General features: G+C 41.9%; 1 long non-coding RNA gene across 1 annotated transcript; it reads left to right on the top strand.

Annotated features, from left to right (window-relative positions):
* Positions 1-454: 454 nt before the first annotated feature.
* On the top strand, positions 455-21,169 carry LOC127427513 (uncharacterized). The gene is made up of 3 exons (XR_007894949.1): positions 455-1,190; positions 14,308-14,600; positions 14,740-21,169. It is a non-coding gene; the product is annotated as an uncharacterized LOC127427513 (long non-coding RNA).
* Positions 21,170-24,355: the final 3,186 nt, after the last annotated feature.

The raw sequence follows: 24,355 nt of genomic DNA, 5'->3' as shown, positions 1-24,355 counted from the left end.
CAGTGGCTCCCCTGGCTTGCAGCTCTGAGATGGGCTGCTCATCTGGCCACTTGCCCTGCCAGCATCCAGCCTCGGCACAACTGCCCACGCTGGACCCTGACTGCAGCGAACCCCAGGATGGCACAAGACCGATACATGTACCTAAAGCCCCAGAGGACCTCTCCACCCTGGAGCGGCTGGCCCAGGCAACTGGTGGGACTGAGAAGTCCTGGTACCGCTGCGTGTTTCCCTTCGGGGTAATCTCTCTGGTGATTGGCATGGCAGGCACTGGCGTCACGTTCACCTACAATACGCTACCCCAGACTAAAGTGGTGTCCCTGGTACTGCTTGTTGTGGGATTTGTCATGTTGTTAATAGCGGCTGCCTGCTGGAAGGTACACAGGTCTAGGAGGAGAGAAAAGAAGGAAGGGGGCATCTTCAGCTCGGAGCAGTGCACTCTGTGAGAAGCACATTCATTCGTCCCAAACATATGAAGCACTTAAAGAAAAAGTTCACCCAAAAAGTAAAATGCTCTCATCAGAAGATTTTTAGAAGAATATCTCAGCTCTGCTGGTCCATACAATGTGAGTGAATGGTGGCCAGAACTTTGAATCTCCAAAAGCACATAAAGTAAAAGTAGTCCATATGACTCCAGTGGTTAAATCCATGTCTTCATGGGCAATATGATAGGTCTGGGTGAGAAACAGATCGATATTTAAGTCCTTTTTTACTATAAATTCTCCTCTCTGCACAGTAGGTGGCAATATGCACAGAGTACAAATCACCAAATATAAAAGAAGAAGAACTCATAGGAGAGAAGAGAGCACTTAGGAGAGCTGGTGAAAGTGAACATTTATAGTAAAAAAAGGACAACTACCATATCACTTCTGAAGACATGGATTTAACCACTGGAGTCTTATGGATTACTTTTATGTTGCCTGTATGTGCTTTTTGGAGCTTCAAAGTTCTGGCCACCGTTCACTTGCAATGAATGGACCAAAAGAGCTGAGATACTCTTCTAAAAATCTTCCTTTTTGTTCTGTAGAAGAACAAATTCATACACATCTGGCATGGCTGATGAGAGTAAATGATGAGAGAATTTTCATTTTGGGTGAACTTTTACTTTAACAAAGGATGAAGACTTTTTATGGTGCTCTGGAAAAAGACTGTTTTTCTGAATCCAAATTAGTGTAACCTGGATCAGTTAAAGGGTAAGTTCTAAACTGTCAAACAGTAATATTATCCGCCCTTTCACATATGCCGAGTGAGTTTACTCCCCTGCATTCTATACTGTATGTTTGTTCTGTTGGGTAAAATGTTATAAAGAAAATGGAACGTGGACCAAGGAGGTCCTTGTATTGTGTTTTGACTGTAAGCTTTTTGGCGTAAAATAATCCTGACTTAATATGATCAGATGATTGGAGAAACAGGAAAATTTAAGCTCCCTGACAATGCTGCAACTTTCACTGCTTGAGAAGATAGATGTGTTCAGTGGCAACACCCCCTTCTTCATTGTTTCCTTAAAGGGACTGTTCATCCAAAAATAAAAATTCTGTCATCATGGACTCAACCTCATGTTCAAAACCTGTATGACTTTATTCCCTGGAAATGTTAAGTAGTGTCACAGTCACCATTCACATACATTGCGACTTTTTTTCCATACAATAAAAGTGAACTGAACTGTGGTGACTGAGGCTGTCATACTGCTTAATATTTTTAATGTTCTGCGGACAGGTCTGGAGCAACATGAGTATAAGTAAGTAATGACAGAATTATCAAGGTTTTTATGAGAAGAGAAATTCTTATGTTTAAATAGACTTTTCATAGTTGTGGAACACTGATCAAAGATCTGTACTTGCTAACAAAAGGATGCACTGCAAAACAATGGAAAGCTCTGACTGCAACTGACTGCAGGTCAGTAAACAAGGCTTTTGTGAGAGATATGAATACTGGGAAAACAATGGTAAAAGAATGACACCTACTTAATTTGTCATCAAGTTTTATTTCTATTGAGTCACTTGCAAACAGTTTATCGCTTGAAAAATGAAGTTTTTCCGAACATATATTTATTTATTTAATTGTTTGTTTGATGTATGTTTAAGTTTTTGCCACAACATTACAGAGAGACTATTTTAATTGTATAAGGACAAGCAAATGTGAACTTATGTTGTGCATGACATAATGAAATAGTTTTTTGATATTTAAGTATGATTAGAGAGTATGTTTACGCTGACATCCGTGCACGTTTAAGTATTGTGTGTTGCAACAAAGAGATGGTTCGAGTTTTAGACTGTTATTTTGCTATTACCTATTGCTTTGAGGTGTTGTCTGTCAAAATATGGTTATTTTTGGAGGAACAGTGTTGTGCACGTTTGTGTGTACGTGTGTATGAGCGTTCAGGTAATAAATTAATTCACCTGCATACTGTAGCACACAGAGTAGCAATAGGGAACCAGAACATATCTATTGACATGTCAGCAGTAAACTAGTTTTCACAACACATTTAATATACAGTATATGAATGTCGGTCCAAGAACAACTGAATGTGCTGTAGATTAAGAAAAAAAAAAAAAAGGAAACAAGAAAAGTGGTACATTTAGAATATGCTGCATATGAGAAAATGATCAGTATTTGGATATTATGTTGTTCTATTTGCACTGTTTATGTACTTCAGCTTAAGTGTGTGTTTAAGGAGCAAGGTTTTGTTTTTTTAGTGTTTTGCTATATATATATATATATATATATATATATATATATATATATATATATATATATATATATAGTATGTTATATATTTTTTTATATATAAATATACAGTATATATTGTATTTTTCTCTGTGAGAACAATCGCCAGCTATTTGTAGCCAATCCTAGTGTGTTCTTGAGTGCCTGTCTTATAACAGTAGATATTTTTGTATCAGCCACCGCTGGGTTTATAAAAAACAGTTCCCTTTGTAGAAGCCTTTTTAATTTTCTGTCCAAAAGATATTTTATGTGCATGGTGACAAATACACCTGGAATCACAGTAAGTTCAAATATTTCTGCGTTTTGAAAGAGAATGGTTAATATGACAATGTCTGTGATTTTTCCCCATTTAGTTAAGGGGGAATAGGGAGAGAGACAAAGAGATGGAGAGACAAAATAGGTGGTGAGAGGGAGGCAGAGTAGTGGTCGGGAGGTAAAAGGGAGGAGGGAGCCTCTAGGAGGATTCATTAAGAAAAAACATCAGGAAGCAGCACTACGTGCTCAGAATAATAGATCTTTGAGAGCTGTGGCAGTGCACAGCTACGTAATAAAATTCAGCCTCGAAGAAGGTTCTGTGTGGCGCTTGTTACAACTATGACTCATATATGTCAAATATGTATACTTTGCATTTTTGGAAGCAGCAAAATATGCAAAGTGTATCAATTTCACCCCTTGCATTTTGGTGTATCTTCATTTGATATAGCACAGCTGACCCAGAAATTCCTTCAAGCAAGTTATTTGCAAACACTTCTTTTTTTTTTTTATCATGACTGTATCACAGCATCTCTGAGTCCATTGTATCTGTATCACAGCATCTCTGAGATTATGAAACTGGAATAATAGATTAATCATGAAAATTCAATCTTATTAGACATTTAGAGACAGATCTACCTTGTTCATAATGTACAACCAGTCCAGCCCTTTGATGTTAATCAGACATGATTTAAAAGAAAATGCTGGGTTCAATACAAGATAATCTCAATCGATAGTATATGTGGCATTATGTTAATTATCACAAAAAATAATTTTTTGGAGGGTTTAAAGGCAGAAATGTGAAGCTTAGAATTTTAAAGAAGCACTTACATTGATTCATCTGTTAAAACTCATGTATTTTTTGAGCTGTTTAAATTTGTTTAAATCATTGTTACTGGGATTACAGGGTTTATGGAGTTTTGTTGTCATGGTAACGAAGTTGAAAATTTGAATATAACTTTACACAGAAATGGATATTAAGTGATTTTATCACTAAAATCAAAAGTGGTTGTACTTTTGAAACAGTGTGTATTTTAACGTTTACCAATTTGCCCCATTCACTTGCATTGTAAGTGTCTCACTGTAACCCAGATTTTTTTTTGGGAAAAGGAGGGACGGGTTGAAATTAATTTTTGTGGTAATCAACATTATGCTACAAATGCTGTCGATTAAGTTTAACTTGAATTGAACCCGGAAATATTAACTTCAACATTTGAAACATTTACTCTCATCCAGTTGAAAGTATGCAAGATATTTTTGATAGTTTAGATGTGCTTAAGCATCTCCTCAATGAATTCTCAAAGTAAAATGGCCACTAAATGAATGTGGGAAGATTTTTAAAGTGCTGTCCTGGGCCTGGGTAGCTCAGCAAATAAAGACGCTGACTACCACACCTGGAGTCACGAGTTCAAATCCAGGGCATGCTGAGTGAATCCAGTCAGGCTTCCTAAGCAACTAACTGGCTCAGTTGCTAGAGTAGGTAGAGTCATGTTGGGTTGACCTCCTCGTGGTCACTATAATGTGGTTCTCACTCTTGGTGGGGCACGTGGTGAGTTGTGCGTGGATGCCGTGGAGAATAGCGTGAAGCCTCCACACGCGCTAGGTCTCCGAGGTAATGCACTCAACAAGCCACGTGATAAGATGCGTGGATTGATGGTCTCAGACACAGAAGCAACTGAGAATCATCCTCCGCCCCTTGGACTGAGGCAAGTCACTACACCATCACAAGGACTTAGAGCGCATTGGGAATTGGGCATTCCAAATTGAGAAGAAAAGGGGAGGGGAAAAAAAGGGCTGTCCTAAGTTACAGTATAGCACTTTTTTCATCTAGGAATCTGTTTCATCCTTTTATTTTATTTTTGGGCCGACATGCATTAGAGGCTTGAGTTATGCATATTGTTTGTGTGCATCTTATTGTCAATAGATGTATTTATACTTTCATTTTTTGGACTATTAAAAGAAAAAAAAAACTGTATTAAATGGAACCATGCAATGTGTAATCAAATGTGTCAATTTCTTTCTTAACAACTCCAACAAGTATAGCTATCAGCACTAAGCTAAAAGCTTTGTGAATAAAGAATAAGCAAATAATTTCATCTTAAATACAGACTAGTATATATTCACTATCTGGCAGAGGCTTTTTCACATTTTATTTACATTAATATTTATATCAGCGTCACCAGCGCATACCCACTTTCAAAAGGTTAGGCTAAATATAACTCTGGAAAGAGAGAAAGAGAGAGAGAGAGAATAATAGACATATTAAATATAGAATTTAATGGCTTTTTTAGAACCAGTCACTGGCATATTGTATTCACCAGGCTTCTTCATCTTACATCAAACTACACTCTAAAGCTTTCAAAGAGTTCAGTGATGAGATTCAGAGAAAGGCAGACGACAGTCTAAGAGATTAATTAGGCGCTAATGTTGCACACCAATGTGAGCTTATCTACACTTACTGTGATCTGCGGCCTCTGACTCAATGCTCCTGCATCTCAGCTAATTAGTGGGCATTGATTAGAATGGTTAACCACACCGCAAGGGTGGCATGAGCCATGCTTGCACCCAGTGTGCCATGAGAATGGATTATGCAATATATTCAGGCTCAATCCATACTTCCTCTACCAGTGCCAAAGCCTGAGGGGGGACTTTCAACGATCTGCTTGTATGGTGTCCTGATTTAAAGACAACATTCAGTGTCCCTAAAATGTATGTTTTGTTAGGACTGATAGTACTGTGAATTCGGCTGAAATCGGTCTGTGCTTGCTGTGCTCTGATCCCTAGTGGTCAAAGCTGGAAGTGTTTTTGAATATATTGTAAGGGAACGTGTAAGCTCCAGTTTCCGGGCAAAATGTCCACAGAGTGATACCAGAAGCAAGTTGTGTTTTTAGTGATAAATGATGTTATACAGTCAATCTAACTGAAACCCCATCTCTAAACCTACCCTTCAGTGCAGTAAAAATGTAATTTTAGAGCGAAAATGCAACATCCAAATCACGCTAACCATTTTATGTGAATGTAATTATTCCTGGTTTCCATGGGACCGGAACCTACTGTCTCAGTAGTGCTAGAGTGAAAGATGATCATGGTGGAAATGTAAAAATGTTTGATGCAAGACCCTGCTTGTCTGTAATTTGTCAGAATGGGGTCGATTTCAGGATACAAGAACATACAGAAGCAGCATTTTGATTTCCCATGTGATGATGCTGGTTTTGTGAACAAAAGCTTAACATTTATGGCTGTTTTCAAACAGGTTTCCCAAGTTCACACCATTATTTGAGCCAATGTTGGTATGTCGGGATGGTCTGGGTGCTCAAAGAAAAGTGAGTAATGTTTTGAAAGTTTAGCAGTGTTTATGGCTTATAATTACAGTTGTTTTTGCACATTAAACTGGTAGGTGAAAGTAATTTAACAGAACAATATTTTAACATACAGAACAAAAAGTATTGTAACAAACAGGAAAGAATTACACACAAAGTGTCCTGGCTTTGTAACAATCAAAACATAAAATTAAGCAAAAAGTAGGTTATGGCTCCTTTGTGTAGGGGAAACAATATATGATTATTTACATATTTATGAACCACTGAGATAGGATAGCATCAAAGAGGCTGTTGCTGTAGACTGTTTTGCATGAAAAAACATAGATCAACAGTGCGACCACCTGTCATTGCTGTGCAAACCATCACAGGAACTGCTCACAAACCCTGTTTTATGAAATGACAGGATTACTAGCCCACAGAGATGTGAGTATGTAAACACCCACGTAGTTCTACCTCAATGCACAAAATCAATCAAACTTATGGCAAATTCCATTAAAGAGATGATGATTCTTGTGGGACACCCAGTCACTGCTGTATAGGCACAGGGCAGGGGAGTGGGTATCAATTCAAATAAACAGTTCATTCAAATAAACAGGGCTCTCTCTAGATATTACTGTGTCTATAATTAGTTAACCAATTCTAGAATGCATCATAAGTTATTGTGAGGGTACTCAAGAAATAAATATATTTTTTTCCATCCAGTAGAAGAGGATCATGAGAACTATAAAATACTCCTATTTGTGATAGCATCCAATCAACTGTAAAATTGGGTTCACCCTTCTTACATAAAAATATTTATAGCTTAAAAGGATAGTTCAACCAAAAATGAACATTCTGTCATTAAGAGTGGTTTAAGAGAATTTCTTTTTAGGTTATATACTAGTAGTTATGAGGGTATTATGCTATAAAGTTGGTTTATGAGGACATCCCTAGTGTCCCCGTAATTCAAGTGGCTAAAATTCGAAATACTAAACAAGGTTTTTCTGAAAATGTAAACATGCCAAAAGGTTTCTGTGAGGGCTAGGGGATAGAATAGATAGTTTGTACAGTATAAAAATCATTATGTCTATGGAGAGTCCTCATAAACCACAAATATCAAAATGTGTGTGTGTGGGGGGGCAGGTTTGGGTGGTTACGAGGACATCTTTTTAGGTTACAAACTGGTAATTACAAGGGTATTATGCTATAAATGTGGTCTATGAGGACATTTCTAGTGTCCCCATAATTCAAATTGCTTAAAAAACATAATAAACAATGTTTTTTTGAAAGTGTAAAAATGCAGAAAGTTTTTTGTGAGGGTTAGGTTTAGGGGTTGGGTTAAGGTATAGAATCTATAGCTCATACCGTTTAAAAATCATTATGTTTATGGAGAGTCCTCATAAGGACAGCCGCACCAACGTGTGTGTGCGTGCGTGCGTGTTGTGTGTGTGTGTGTATGTGTGTGTGAGTGTGTGTGTGTGTGTGTGTGTGTGTGTGTGTGTATGTGTGTGTGAGTGTGTGTGTGTGTGTGTGTGTGTGTGTGTGTGAAAACAAATGCTAACGTATTTTAGGATCTATTCAGTTCCTTGTTTCCATGGAAATTCCTGAAGCCTAGAATGGATGTTAGTGAATTGCTTTAAATGGTTTTTGCAGTGCTTCAGTTTGCTTCAGAATTTCACATCAGTTATGTTATCTTCTTCAACAACATACAAGGATATCTTGAACTTGGAGAATTTATAAGGCAATCTTTAAATGTCTTTAGGCAAACTACAAATCAGAGCAGAATATGTTTGCAGATAAATCATTCCTCATCAAATCCCCAAAATATAGCAATGGCAATGAGTTTAACACCATAATCAATTATCACCATCATATCATAGATGTAATAATTCTATGAGCTCTATATAAGTGAAATCATTCCAACAAATTGCAAGTGCACAACTAAATGGCTATTATGGATCCTTCTTGGAGCATATGGAAATTAGATAGCTTGGTAACTTGGAAACTAGAATGCTGGTTGCTGGTTTCCCAAAGGGAAACTGTGTGCCTGATCTTAAAATAGAGCATTTCAGTTAAGAAAAAAAAAAAAAAAATCCCAATCATTAAAATGGTCAATGGGCATCCTCCCACATAGTGATTTAAGAATGTGGGTTGTGTAAACATAAGCTTTTTTTTAGAATACAGAGGTTTTGGTCACCCCCTGTTAAAGGCAGCAGGTGGGCTCTAATGTCATTGCAGTCAAAGACTTTATCTTGTCTTGGCTTTCAGAAAGTGGTTCAGACAGTTCAATAAGCCAGAAGCACTGTCCTTCATCAGCCACCAGCATCCCTGGAGGGGAGCCAAACATACACACACATATACACGTATACTCTCATCTGCCACATGCTACAGAAGAGATCCTTGTAATCAGGACCTTGATCACACTGCAAATTGAAACACACACACACACACACACACACACACACACACACACACACACACGCACACACACACACACACACTGTTCTGTCATCTTGTGTATCAGCCAGAGTATTTTTGACCTGCTGCAGGTTTATATTAGATTTTTTTACTGAACATTAAACTGAAAGCCAGGCCCCATCACCCAACTTCAGTGACTGACCTCATCGATGCTCTTGTGTCTAAATGGGAGCAAATCCCCAGAGCCATGTTCCAACATAAGAGTGGAAGCTGTTACAGCACATAATCACACGGGAAATCGACATGCTGCTTTATGGACCCTGAAATCAGCATGATTTAGCTGAATAACTGAAAAGCGTCATCCCTCATCAGACATTTTTTGCATCAGTTCAAATTTGTTTACCTTTCCCTGTGGCGCAACTGGTACTGTGTTGTGCGGATTCTGGTCCTGTGGAAACCAATAAGTAATCATGTTTACATAACAGGGGCAGTGGTGGTTCAGCAGTTAAGGCTCTGGGTTACAGACCAGAAGGTCAGGGGTTTAAGCCCCAGCACTGCCAAGATGCCACTGTTGGGCCCTTGAGCAAGGCCCTCGACCTTATCTGCTCCAGGGGTGCCATACCATGGCTGACTCTAACCCCATATGTGATATGCAAAAAACAAAACAAAACAAAACAAAAAAATTCACTGTATATAATAAAGGCTTCTAACTTAAGAATTGGGGTTTGGTTTAGGAGGTAGAGTTAATAAAATATGCATCCCTGTTGACTGTATTACATCATTTAAAACTAAAATTACTTCTTGCTTTTCGCACCACTCTGCAGAAATTTCACCTCAACAACACTTCCAGATTCGTCTGCTGGGGGCAGCGGTTTGAATTTTGGTAAGACTGATTTCAGCAGCAGAGATTTCTTGTAATTTAATTCACAGTGTGATCAGTCTGCACAGCTGCATTTGGAATAAATTCTATGGTTTGGTAACACTTCACAATAACTTAACATTAGTTAATGCATTAGGTATCATGAACTAACAATGAACAATAATGACATTGTTAGTTTATGTTAATTCATAGTGCATTAACTAATGTTAACAAATGCAACTTTTGATTTTAGAAATGTGTTAGTATATGATGAAATTAACATTAACCAAGATTATTAAATGCTGTAAAATTGTTGCTCATTGTTAGTTCTTGTCAACAAATGTTGTTAACTATAGCAAATGGAACCTTATTGTTAAGTGTTCGGGTGTCCACATACTTTCGTCCATGAATGTATAGTATGTTTTGAATTTACTGAGATTTTCAAGATGAACTACTTCATTAAATTAATGTTTAGTCATTGATGCTTGGTATTAGTGCCCACTAATTGGTTTCAATTTTTCCAAAAAGAGAGGGAGAAATGACTGAGAAAGCCAGTGAGAAAGAGAGTGTGCATGTATCTTGGCTAGCAGAGCTGTCAGAAAAGCAGAGCAGCTTGTCCTCTATGCTGAACTTTCTCACCTCTGTCCCCATCCTTTCACCCCTCTACACATGATGTGTTTCAGTACATAAGGTCACTAACTTTGGGGAGCATTCATTTCAGTGTTTGCATACTAATTACACTTATACTTGACCCTAAAATGTCCCTTTATTCCCTCTTGATTTGAAGCTACAATCGTTTGTGAGACTTCCTAAGACAATATGAATGGTGCATGCAGGATGCAAATTATGATTTAATATACTTTACGTTAAGGATATATATGTAAACACATGCACATGTAACATGTATTATTAGGCAGATGCTATTTGCACCATGGTATATGCTATTTACACCGCAGTGCAAATAGTGTCAGATATTATTTGCACCCCAACCATGGTGCAAATAATGCTAGATACTATTTGCACCCATATTTAAATACTAACATAGAGTATGGGCATCACAGCAGTGTGTTTACTGTGTTTATTTAGAGTCCCACAGACACACTACATTAAACCCTACCCCTAATCCTAACCTTAACCTTCCCATAATTTCTTTTTTTTTTTTTTTTTTTTTTGGTTTTACTACAGTAACCATGGTTTCACCATGGTATTTTTTGTAAATTTACAGTAACCACAAAATTAACCATGGTTACTACCACCATATTACTGAACCAACAACATCATGGTTATTTGCATTAAAACTATGGTTTCTGCCAAAAAAAACATGGTTACTACAAAATTAGTAATACAGTGATACAATCTACACACAAGTGATGCCGAGCCACGGGAACGAGTGCGATCAATGATCAAACCCTTCTCTGCACTCCTCGACATTCACCGTGAGCAAATAACTGTGATGAAATCAACATTTATATGCATTTTTATATATTATTTTAAGTAGTATTTAAGGAAATATTAAGAGTGTAAAAAGGAAATGGTATGGGAAAAAGAGTGGGACAAAAACATGGACTCGAGCTACAGTTGCTAGGACAACAGTACACATTCACACACCATCTTTACACCGTACGTCAGTACAGCGACATCTATTGGCTAGTTTGTCATATATTTCTGTGGTTCCACCAAACTATTGGGGTGCAAATAGCTGCACTGTGTGGCAGATGCTGTTTACACCGGGGTGCAAATAGACACACCGTTATTAATATAATGTATACACACAACCTCATTGTAACGAGTTACCAATACATTTAATATAAATGAATCAAGCAATACTCCATAGATAAACTAACTAAATGTAAATATTATCATGCCCTTTCTCAACTACTCCTAAACTAACGTTTCTTCACTAAATAGTAAAAACTTCCCTCTTTGTTCTCTTCCTCTAGCTCTTGTTGTCTTCACTGGAGATTGAAATCTCAGTACAAAAGGAAGGATTTATTTATTTGTTGCAAATATCATTCCATGTTGCTATAATTCTGAAGGGGTGGACGCCTGGAGATATATATATATATATATATATATATATATATATATATATATATATATATATATATATATCCTTTGAGTGAATTAAATTAGTGGTCACTTAGGCCGCTTCTCTAGTGTCTACATGACCTAACAACATACATTGATTGTGAAGGTTTTCTGCCAGCTTAATAAGAATACCACTTCAAATGCTCTGAGAGAAAGTACAATTATCTCTATGTTTTGAGTTCCAATAAGATAAGACCAGTCTCCAACAGAAGCTTTGTAGTATAAGACCTTGAATAGGAGAAACTGTGTGTGTTTCTCCAAAAGTATTTCTGTTTCAGGAATTCACTAAAGTGTGAACAGGAGTCAAGAGGTGGACAACTGGACCTCAGAGACCTACTATTGTCCATAAAGGGAAGACTGTCCGTGGCCTATGACCTGACTCAGACCATTGGAGCCTATATACAGAACTAAAGCGTCATGCCAACAATCAATGAGATAAATGATGTACACAATGACCATGTTCAGAAATGTTCTATAGTTATCTGTGCTTGTAACCAATCAGAATTCTAGAAGCTATAGCATTAACGTCAACTTGATGCTGTATCTGACTATACGTATTGATGTTTTTGGACATGTGTTCTGTTTGTGATTCTTCTGTCTTTGAACTCAGAGGCTTTTGTACTGCTGACTTCTGCCATTTGATTTAGCGATCAACTGTCTTCAGTAAAATTCAACTAATTTGATTGACACCTCAACTCCTGGTCTTCATTCCAAGCCTACTGGTCTATGGGCCCAAGCTGTAATCCACTACAATTCGCGTTCATTATAGGGCTTAATTGAAATTTTTCTTGGTTCAAACATAGTGCTTTTGTAAGTAGGATTGTTTCTGACAATCTGGATATTTAAAACAGAAAAATGAGTTGATTTTATTTATTCATTATTCTTAATAATGTTATTCTGTATGACGTGAAACCATTTATCTTATTTTCATTTCAAATAGAGCGCTACAATTTTGTTTCTTTCTTTTTCTTTCTACCGGCCAATGATGATTCTGAGAAAACGTGCCCACAGCCTATTATTGTTCCTATAGTAACGAACACAACTTCCAAGCATGTCTGATTGACAGGTAAAACGTGAGTTGTTAGTTCCCTTTCAATTAAGTCATGAATGCTGCGTCATAGCTGACACTATAGGGTTATCCCCACAGGCGTACCCAATCTCTGAATCTCTTTAAAATCTCTGCAATTTTAATTGGCAGATAGCGCTTTGTGCTCCGCCTCCCTCACGTGCTTCAGCGGGCGCATATAATGCCGGTGACCTATCTCTTCAGAATTTTCTCCTTCAGGGTAGGGTGACCAGACATCACCATTTTCCGGGGACATTCCTAGTTTTTGACGGTCTGTCCCCAACTGGAGCTGTCCCCGGAAATGTCCCTGTTTTTACTGCGCGTTCAAAAAAGGTGAAAATACATGACAAGAAAGCCGCAATTGAAGCCAAGGTTTACCATGTGCTGTTTATTTTGACCAACAGAGGGGGCTGCTCGCTAAAGCAGCTTTAAGTCATACATCATCCTTTACTGATTACTTGTTCTTGCCAGTTTTGCCATTAAGAACTGGACCAGGGAGCAAGCACAATTGAAAAGAATCATCATCATCATCGTTATCATCGTTATCAGCTTCGAGGTGAGGCACATACTAGCTATGTTATAAAGAAGTTATATTGTTAAGTATTATATAAAATGAATGCATTTAAAATAAGAATATGTCATTAATAACATGGAAAATAAATGAAATGTATAATAAAGTATCTGCAAAAGACAACAATAAATGTAAGTCAGCACATTACAGCATAGATTACATTGCGCTTTGCTGGGAAAGAAGTGACTGAAAAGAAGCATCATAATGCATAAGAGCTGATCAAAATAAAAGGTATAATTAAGAAAAACAGGTCCATAGGATATACCATATGAGATAACTGATAGAAACAGTTAGGTGAAATAGTGTAATAATAATAATAATATATTATTATACAATACTGAATATCTTTGTGTCATGACTACAAAGTGGAAAAATCCCCAACAATATAAGGCATCTAAGGGGGGCAAACAGCCCTTCAGTAATGAATTTCAGGCCCTGATATAATACATAGTGTAAGTGTTTCATATGATTTCAGTTGTAATACTGAGGGAAATGGTAGTCAGGTGAGCTCATTTCTTTTAAAATTCCTATGCCAGTTTGCCAACAAGCAAGTTAGCAGCCTACCATCTTACTTTTAGGAAAGTTCCAGGTAAAGATGAAGGAAAAGAGGAGAATACAAGGAATTTTAGAAGAGAGTAAGAAGAGAGATGCAAAGAGTGTGACCAAGGTCAGGTTTACCTGTGCTGTGGAGTCAGCTGCAACAGTTCCTATATTCAATCATTGTTTATATATGTTTGTTTAGTTCACTTTTATGCCACAATGTCATCTAATGTATACAGTGAAGAAAAGAATAAAGTCATATGTAACAGAAGACAATAAAAATGATTTACACTTTTACCTCCGTATCAGAATTTCATTGAGACATATTCAATAGAGTATGATATAATATAGTTCATGACATTACTACATTCACTATGGTCGAATACATAACATCTGAATGGTCCTCTTTTTTTAATTCATAGATAAGTAACATGAAATTTCAATGACATACTTACCAATGAACTAGAAATGTCCCCGTTTTTCATTTCAGAAATCTGGTCACCTTACTTCAGGATGTCGATAATCTCTCTCTCATACTCAGCTCGAAAACTGAATTTCTCTCTACTAGAATCGCCATCAAGATCTGCACCTTTCACAGCGGGTGGATCAGAGTTGTCTTCAACCCCTGTGGTGCTCCAGGAGTCACGGAATACTACATTCACCGCTGAATGGCAGTGTGTGGAATTTCTCTCCTGTGGGACAGCGGGCGGGCGATACATCTTCGCCGTTTTCACCGCTTCACAATGAACTAATTATTTTGTGGCCTGTGGGCTTCAACGGAAAGTATCCTTTGAATTATTGGGTTATATTGGATTTTCTGTATGCGTGTAACATAAGCGCTACAGCCTGATTATGTGTGAATGTGTATTTGTACACTGTGCACAATCGTAAGAGTCGTTTGCTTAACAACGTTTTTATAAAGATGGCATTTTGCAAATGTTTCAACAAGCACATGAAAACCCTCTGTCTGGCGGGGACGAGTGATGTTTTACGTACAGCGGCACATGTTGAGGCTAATTGTGTTCACTGTGAATTCATGAATTTCAAAAGACGCTTGCTCTCGTCTCATTTTTCATTCTGAACGCTGACGCCATCCCCGTCTCCTCCCGCTATACTCCTTCTGCGGCTTCCGAGGAACTGCACGAGAGAGGCACGTGAGGACAGGGAATAGAGCATGGAGATTTGAAGAGCATTTATCGCCAGCTCGTGCCTTACATTTCTCCTCTTCTCTACATCAAGTGTCTTCGACCGTTCTACAAAAGCGCTGTGATTGCCTGAGCAGAGCCCACGCTGACACAGTGCTCGCCGAGTTTGATTGTGTTTTTGGTGGGCATATAAAAAACTCGAAACGCTTTTCTCTCCGCTTGCTTTAGTTCTAAAAGCCGGTTCCCTCTCCTCCCGCCATACTCCTGCGGCTCCTGAGGGACCACTCAAGGGAGTCGCATGAGGACAGGATATAGAACACGGAGAACTTGAGTATGTTTTGTCACCGGCTTGCACCTTGCGTTTCTCTTCTCCATGTAAAGCGGCTTCACCTGCCCAGCACGGCCATGATGTGCGGTGCGCACGATGCGATCACGTTCGGCTGAGTTTATGATTAGAGGGGTGCTATGTCACTAACATTATCCCTGCCTGGCACACAGCGCTCGTTGAGATTGATCGTGTTATTGCGAGCGCGTAATACTCAAATGCTTTGCTCTCGACCTGCTTCTGAGGAAGCTGACGCCGTCCCTCAACTTCCTGTATCTAGCAAGGATGGGACACAGAGCACTGAGAATTTGAGGGTGATTTTCTCCAGCTTGAGCCTGCGTCCCTCCTCTTCTCCATATCCAGCGGCCTCACCTGTTCCATGGCAATTGATGGCTCACTCCGGTACGCTGCAATAGTTCATGGTGGTTTATGTCAGGGATACTGTGTCTCTGGGCTACATTAGTGGACATGTACGTGCAAAGTTGAGACTTTTACCATAATTTCTCCCAGTGGGTGGGAAAACGGTATGAAACAGCGATGCCTGAAGCTAAAAAAAAAAAAAAACAGTGTTCACCGTGTTGGCGCGCCTCCATGTTTTGCCGCCGGTGCCATTCTTCCAGAGATGCACGAACAGCTTATTATGTCTTGATGTTCTCCCTATTCAGTGAGAGTTCAAGTCTCTGGCACTGTCACCGTGCTGTGCTCAGCCGGGAACGGAGTGTGTCATTTCCTCTGTGATGCAGGATGGTTCACCCTGTTTATACTATGGTTGGCAACACACCAGGAGACGGTCTATATTGGTACAGAGTTTTAGGTGTCTCAATGTCACCTAATAGCCATCTCGCTTTCCCCGCCGCTGCAAGCTGGGAACGAGTTAGTACTTTGACACAAGTAATTTCAATACTTGTTTGTACTGCTGTTGACACTGTGCCGCAACGCAGATATTTTAGGCGCCTCAATATCGCCTAATAGCCCTCTCACTTTCCCTGCTGTCGTGAGCCGGAAATTAGGTTCAGCTACGTGCTCAAGCATGACTACGTACTACTATTCGCAAGGCTGCCACTTCGTTTCAAAGCTGTTATGTCCTCCACCGTAATGGTGCAGGATGCGCCAATTCTCTGCTCAGAAATATTAAATCTCCTCACAAAAGACACGATACAGGTGGCATCAGCAGACGATGCCCACAGCAGATTCCACAGCCGCTATTTTTTAGTTGCCAAAAAGGATGGATGATTATGTCCCATTTTGGATCTGAGATGCTTGAACCGAGCACTCGCAAGGTTTCCATTCAAAATGACTGCTCAGAAACAAATTCTGTCTAATGTTTGTCCTATGGACTGGTTTGTATTGATCGACCTGAGAGATGCTTACTTTCCCGTACACTTAGCCCCTCATCACAGGCCTTCCTGAGATTCGCCTTTGAGGGGACTACTTACCACTTCAAAGTCCTGCCTTTCGACTTATCCCTGGCTCGTCGCACATTCACGAAATGTGTCAATGCTTCGCTGAGGCTGAGCGGCATTCACGTTATGAATTACCTTGACGACTGGTTGCTCTTAGCACAGACGGGAGACGAACTGCTCCAGCACCACCAGGTTGATAACATCCTTGGCATCGCTGTCCTCCTTGGCCAGCACCCACTGCCAGCTGGCGTCATGGAGCTGCTGGGTGAAGGCAAACGGGCGGCTGACCTCGCTCAGCATTAAGGAGCGGAAACACTGGCGGTGTTCTTCTGGGCTGCGGCCGACCCATTGCAAGATGGGCTTCTTCAGCACCAAGTAGTCCAGGAGGTTGGCGACCGGAAGCTGTTGTGCCGTGATCTGGGCTTCCCCGGTCAGCAGTGGCAGAAGATAGACTGCCCACTGTTTCGGCAGCTATTTCAGAGATTTGGCTGTGTGCTCAAAGAACTCAAGCTAGGCCTCCGGATCATCTTGAGGCCCCATCTTGCTGAGCAACACATGGGGGTGCACTGCTGCTGCTGCTTCTGAGGTACTAAGCTCCATAGCACCCGCCGATCCTCCTCCTAGGCCCGAAGGAGTACCTCAAAGCACTGTTGCTGCTCTCTCCGAAGCTCCATGAGGGCTTGGCGTTGGCCCTGGTGGATGCTGGCAAGGGACCTGAAGACTTCCTCCAGCGGCGACGATTCCATGACAGCGTATCCTTCCTATATTCCCCGGTTTCGGCACCAGTGTAACAGATTCGAGGATGAGGAAGCGGGAGACAGCGAATCCAACTCAAAGGTTAATTTATTTACATGCAAACACGTTCGCTTTACTGTGTAATGGTGAAGCTTAAGACATACACTCAAATACAAATGATGGCTGCACTGACACACATGCAGGCTCGGCTCTATCTCTCACTCTGAGGTCTGGCCCCTTTTATTTCCCCTGTCTCTCACTGTGAACAAAGAAAAAGCAATTACCAGCAATTCATCTTAGGTGAAAACCCTTACCGCATCCTCTCCCCAGACGAATGCTCAACCACACCCTCGCCTCCACAGTAGTCATTTGCATAATTTATTCAAACTGCAGGGGGCTGAAGTTTTGCTTGCTGAATAATGCTCATGCCTGATAAAAATGCAGAAAATAAGCCATGAAAAATATTACTTGAGTTTTTGAGGTTTATTTTGTTTAAAGGATTGCAGAATCAGCGCTTGTCAAAGCATAGGGCTTTTCACCTTTTCTCAAGAATAATCTGGGGAAGGAATTAAAACACTGCAGATATAAAGATGCAACAAACTCACTTAGAGTGAAAATATGAGCAGTTAATCTGCAAAATATCTGCAAAGTTCTACACTTTAAGAGATATGTTTATTTTGTTTTACATGTATGTATATTTGTTTATATTTATATATGTACATATTCTGGCCAATTTTTTCATTGATTTTTTTAAATAAACATTTACAGATAGTAATTGATATGAAATTTTAAGCATTGTCATCAGTGTCCTGTTGTGTGACACTTTCTTCATCTAACTATTTTATACAATATTTTATGATCTTGTACAGCTATATATACATATATAATATATTATTATTATACTTTTTGTTTCCACAACCTCATATTAACTAAGACAATAGTTTATTTGCACTTCTTGAAAAAAGTTGAAAGGTGATAAAGATCTTTAAAACTTTGAAGAAATGCTGACTTGTCACAGCACCTAAAATACACACTTTCCCTTTTACTATCATGTACATTTTGTCATGGCTCCGGTGAGTTAGCCGGTTTATTCTGTTGTTTTGTTTTCCTCTCTCCCTCATGTCTCGCAGGTGGAGCCGGTATGCATGATCAGTGTTTTCATGGGAACGTTGATCATTCTGGGGGAAGCACTGATCATGCCACTGATTAATGTGTGAGCTACACCTGTTCCACTCTGATTGCACTAACTACTTAATCCTTGTGTGCCCTCACCATCTTAGATTATTGCTTGTTCTGTCAAGTGGCTAACCTTGCTCTCTTTGTCTAGTTGGTGTTGTCTCGTGTATCTGTTGGTTGTCTGTCTCTGCCCGCATGTTGGGAAGTGTGGTTACCTTCCAGTTTGCCATATGCCTGTCCTCCCCACCCATGAATCGCCAGTGGAGGATTCTTCGTCCCTGCCCGCGTGTTGGGAATATGACTGCTTTCCTTCATCCAGGCTTTGCCCTCTGCACCACGCTTCAACGGACTCTTCCTTCGGATCTGCTCCTGACTTCCACAATACATACACCTGTCTACGAACACACTCATCCTTTGCCTGCTGCGTGGCCACAACACCCACACAGACTTCTTCTTCGCCTCCTGCTACTGCAGCCACTGCTGGGATTTCTATTAATCTCCATTACAGTTTATGTTGACATTTGTTGTTAATAAATCCTTTAAACTGTTCTTCTGCTATTGGGTCATTGTCTCACTCACTCTGACACATTTTAACCTAAAATCTGTATGTTGGGAAAAAGTTTTTGGACATATTATTTGGCTGAGCTATAAAGTGCTTATTTTAGTGCTTTCTCTAGAAAATCCACTCATCACATTTACAGTGGTTTTATGTTTTAAAGTTATGTCAGTTTTTGCACTGGTGGGGCCCATTGTCATGACTAGCAGTCAATAAAAATGTCTTTTTTTTTTCAACACCAAAATTTTAAATTGAGCCAGAAAATGAAATCAGTGAGCTGGTGTGGTGTGTTACGGGCTGGGTTTGGTGGGCCACTCTGGGCCAGAAAGTCCAGAGCCACTTTTTAGACCCAGTCCGCCCCAGGTGGAGTGTAATGGTAGCCAGATGGTACGTGATGTGCAGTGTGTGTAAACCTCAATCCCCTGGCATCAAGAGATGCACTAGCAACTGACACTAGAGACTTTAGCCTCATTGATAGCATGCCCACTTCCCATGCTGGAGACCCCAGTTCAAATCCTGCTTGGAGCAGGTTGAGCAAGACCAGTTACAGAAGCACCAAGTCACACCCACTGATGATGTGGATCAACAATAGTAAAATGTTAATAGGTATGAAGTTTTCCTGAAAGTTCACACTGGCAAGCTGTTTCAAACCACTGCTCCAAACTTCAAAACACCTTCTTTTTGACCGAATTTTGTCCGAAATGACATCATCCCTGATATTTCTTTGATTTAGCTAGAAGTAAAGACTATTGTCTATTTATAAAACTATACTTATAAAAATACACTTCTATTTAAAGACCCTATGAAATTGCTTGATGTGGCAGCAGGGGCGTGGTCAAGTATCCGTCCAGAGAGAGAGAAAGCGGTAAGGGCGCTTGCACCTGAGCTAGATTATGTGTAAAACCTGTCTCTAATTCTAGTGAGCATGGGGAGAGTGGCACATAAGTAACCACGCCACCAGCAGAGATAGAGAGAAAGTCTGGCGCAAGGAAGGCCATGGTGCTCCTGAAGCTGTTGCATTTAATCTGTTGTGTTTTGTGAAGCTAATGTGTTTAAAAGTCTACATGCCTGTGAACCTGATGAGTTTGTAAAGTTGTGAAGCATTGAAGTGGCCGATTAAAAGTCTTACCTGAGCTTGGAAAACACGCTTCCCTGTGTTCTTCTGTGAAGCTGTGTTACACTGGTGCCGAAACCCGGGAATCAAGATCAAAGATGGTAAGCCTCATGGAGTCTTCACCATTGGCCGAGGTCCTCAAGTCCCTCGCCGGTCTACACCACTCCCACCAACAGGCCCTGCTTGAGCTCTGACAGGACCAAGATCGTTGATTCCATAAGATCCTCAGAGCTCAGGCAGAGGAACGGCAGGCCATCCGGAGCCTCCTAAGTCAGGGGAAAGCCCCGGCTGTGACCCTGGACAACAGTAACCCCATGCCCCCGCACATCATGAAGATGGGGGCAGAGGATGACCCAGAAGCCTTCCTGGACCTTTTTGAGCAGACTGCTGAGATCTGGGGCTGGCTGCAAGCTCAATGGGTGGCCCGGCTTGTTCCTTTGTTGTCCGGGGAGCCCCAACTCGCAGCCCAACAACTACCGGCAGTTAGTCTCCTGGACTACAGTGTCCTAAGGAAGTCCATACTGCAACGGGTTGGCAGAAGTCCAGAACAGTACAGGCAGCTCTTCCGGTCCATGGAATTGGAAAAGTCCGGCCGCCTGTTTGCCTTCTGCCAACGACTTCGAGGCACCTGCCGAAAATGCTGCTGGCGGGGGACCGCGGTGTCGAGGGAATTTTCGACCAGGTGGCGCTGGAGCAGCTGATCCGTCGACTGCCAGAGAGGATGGCAGAATGGGTCCAGTGTCACCGCCCGGCATCACTGAAGGAAGCAGTCCAATTGGCGGAGGACCAGATGACGGCATACCCGAGGGTGGAAGAGCCCTCCCACTCTCTCTCCACTCCCTCTATGTTTTCCCCATTCTCTTCCCCCTCCCCTCATCTCTCTCTCATTCTGCTCTCTCCCCAGAGCCTGTTCCTGCCCTGCGGAGGCGAGGAGTCCCACCACCAAAGCTGGTTCCCCACGCGCGGTGTCTCCCGTCACCCACAGCATCAACAGTGCCCCGCCGCTCTCCCCCTCAGGTGGAAGTGTCCGCCAACGCAGGTGTGGGCGTGGCGCCAGGGCCGGTCTACTCGAGTTGCGGGGATCCGGGACACTTCCAGGATCAATGCCCCGTGATGGAGCTGGGAACAGTGGTCTGACACTCTGCAGGCTGCCCCCGATCAGGCAGGAGTGTACCAGATACCGGTAAGAGTCAAAGGTGGTACTCACCAAGCATTGGTGGACACAGGTTGTAATCAAACCACTATCCACCAATGCTTGGTTCAACACGAGGCTTTGGGCACAGCTAAAATGGTGAGGGTGAAATGTGTGCATGGGGATATTCACAACTACCCTATGGTGACCCTTGTGATTAAATTTCGGGGAACAAAACATAGAGTGGAGGCCGCGGTTAGTTACCGCCTCACCCATCCGCTGATTTTGGGGACTAATTGGCCTGAATTTAGAAATGTATTAAAGAGAATATGCATGGATGGGTCCTGCACTAAAGCAATGAGATGTGAGATGTGCAATACTCTGGCAGGGGAGGCGGAGCCAGGGCCGTCTTCGTCTGTTCCACTTCAGGATGAGGTGAGGGGGGGAGAGGCTGCAGCCCCTCCCGTCTTCGGGGATTTCCCTTTGGAGCAGTCACGAGACGAAACCCTCAAGCACGCCTTTGACCAAGTGAGAGTGATCGATGGTCAACAACTCCAGCCGGGTGTCACCCTTTCATATCCCTATTTCGCAATTATAAATGAGCAGTTGCCAGCTGGTGAATCCACCGGCCACCCCAAAAGTGCCATTGCGCCCTCTTCCACTGATCGAGGTCCCCTTCGAGAGAATTGGAATGGTCCTCGTTGGGCCATTAGAGCAGTCAGCATGTGGACATCGCTTTGTATTGGTCCTAGTGGACTATGCAACGCGATATCCTGAAGCAATGCCTCTGCACAACATCTCAGCATGCAGTGTTGCGGAGTGTTTCCGAAAGAAATCCTCACCGATCAAGGCACAACCTTTATGTCACGGACACTATGCGAGCTTTGATTGGTTATTAAATCAATCCGCACCAGTGTTTACCATCCACAAACAGATGGCCTGGTGGAGCATTTTAATAAAACCCTTAAAATATGATTCGTAAGTTCGTGCATGAGGATGCTAGAAATTGGGACAAATGGCTCGATCCCCTGTTATTCGCAGTACGAGAGGTCCCGCAAGCCTCCATGCGATTTTCCCCATTCGAGCTGCTATATGAGCGGCACCCGCGTGGTGTGCTTGATGTTATGCACGAGGCTTGGGAGGAGGGACCTTCAAACAGTAAGAATGAAATTTAATACGTTCTTGATCTTAGAGCAAAACTCCACACTCTGGGGCAACTAACACAGGAGAATTTTCTCCAAGCTCAAGAACGACAGAGCCGACTGTATGACAGGGTAACTCGGCTGCGGGAATTTGCACCAGGAGATAAGGTACTCGTATTACTTCCCACAACAAGCTCCAAATTACTTGGCAAGTGGAAAGGACCCTTTGAGGTCACACGACAAGTGGGGGATCTCGAATATGAGGTAAAGTGAACCGATAGAGGGGGCGCACGTCAAATATATCACAGCAACCCCCTGAAATTGTGGAGGGAGGCGGTCCCTGTGATGTTGGCTTCGGTAGTCCCAGAGAGGGTGGAGCTTGGGCCAGAGGTGAATACAAAACACAATAATTTCACCCTGGTCACTTGCGGAGACCACCTCTCACCGTATCAACTCGCAGAGGTTGCCGAGTTGCAAAAGGAATTTGCGGACGTGTTTTTTCCCCTCTACCGGGTCGTACGAACCTCATACAGCAACACAGCGAGACTGAGCTGGGAGTGGTGGTACATAGCCATCCCTACCGATTGCCCGAGCACAAAAAGAAAATTGTCCGGGAAGAATTGGATGCAATGCTCGATATGGGGGTAATAGAGGAATCCCACAGTGACTGGTCCAGCCTGGTTGTTCTAGTTCCTAAGAGCAACGGGTCTGTACGGTTCTGTGTGGATTATAGAAAAGTCAACGCGGTGTCAAAATTTGATGCATACCCAATGCCTCATGTTGAGTTGCTCAATCGGTTGGGCACTGCTCGATTTTATTCGACACTGGATTTGACAAAGGGTTATTGGCAGATCCCCTTGACACCAATTTCCCGTGAAAAAACAGCCTTCTCCACGCTGTTCGGATTACACCAATTTGTGATGCTTCCGTTCGGTTTGTTTGGAGCCCTAGCTACGTTTCAGCATCTCATGGACCGAATCCTCAGACCGCATTCGGCTTATGCCACTGCCTACTTAAATGACATCATCATTTACAGCAATGATTGGCAGCGGCACATGCAGCATCTGAGGGCGGTTCTGAGATCGCTGAGATGAGCGGGACTCACAGCAAACCCCAAGAAGTGCGCGTTTGGGCGGTTGGAGGTACGGTATCTGGGGTTCCATTTGGGCCACGGGCAAGTGCATCCCCAAATTGACAAGACTGCGGCGATTGCGACCTGTCCGAGGCCCAAGACCAAAAAGGGGGTGAGACAGTTCCTGGGGCTTGCTGGCTATTATAGGAGATTCGTGCCTAATTATTCGCATGTCACCAGCCCGCTGACTGATCTCACTAAAAAGGGAACTCCAGACCCGGTCCAGTGGATGGAGCAGTGTCAACAGGCGTTCATGCAGGTTAAAGCTGCACTTTGCGGGGGCCCGCTTTTACATTCACCCATTTTCTCTCTCCCTTTTGTCTTGCAGATGGATGCTTCAAACAGAGGGCTGGGGGCCATACTCTCACAGGTGGTGGAGGGGGAGGAGTGCCCGGTGCTGTACATTAGCCGCAAGCTCTCACTGAGGGAGACTAAGTACAGCACAGTAGAGAAGGAGTGTCTCGCCATCAAGTGGGTGGTCCTCATTCTCCGGTACTACCTGTTGGGGCGGGCCTTCACCCTCTGCTCGGATCACGCCCCACTCCAATGGCTCCACCGCATGAAGGATACCAATGTGCGGATCACCCGTTGGTAACTGGCTCTTCAGCCATTTAAGTTCAAGGTGGTCCACAGACCAGGAGCACAGATGGCTGTCGCCGACTTCCTTTCCAGAAATGG

Source organism: Myxocyprinus asiaticus, chromosome 36 (genome assembly GCF_019703515.2).
Source record: "Myxocyprinus asiaticus isolate MX2 ecotype Aquarium Trade chromosome 36, UBuf_Myxa_2, whole genome shotgun sequence".
NCBI lineage: Eukaryota > Metazoa > Chordata > Actinopteri > Cypriniformes > Catostomidae > Myxocyprinus > Myxocyprinus asiaticus.
The sequence above is the reverse complement of the archived record's forward strand: the minus strand, read 5'-3'. Positions and strand labels throughout refer to the sequence as shown.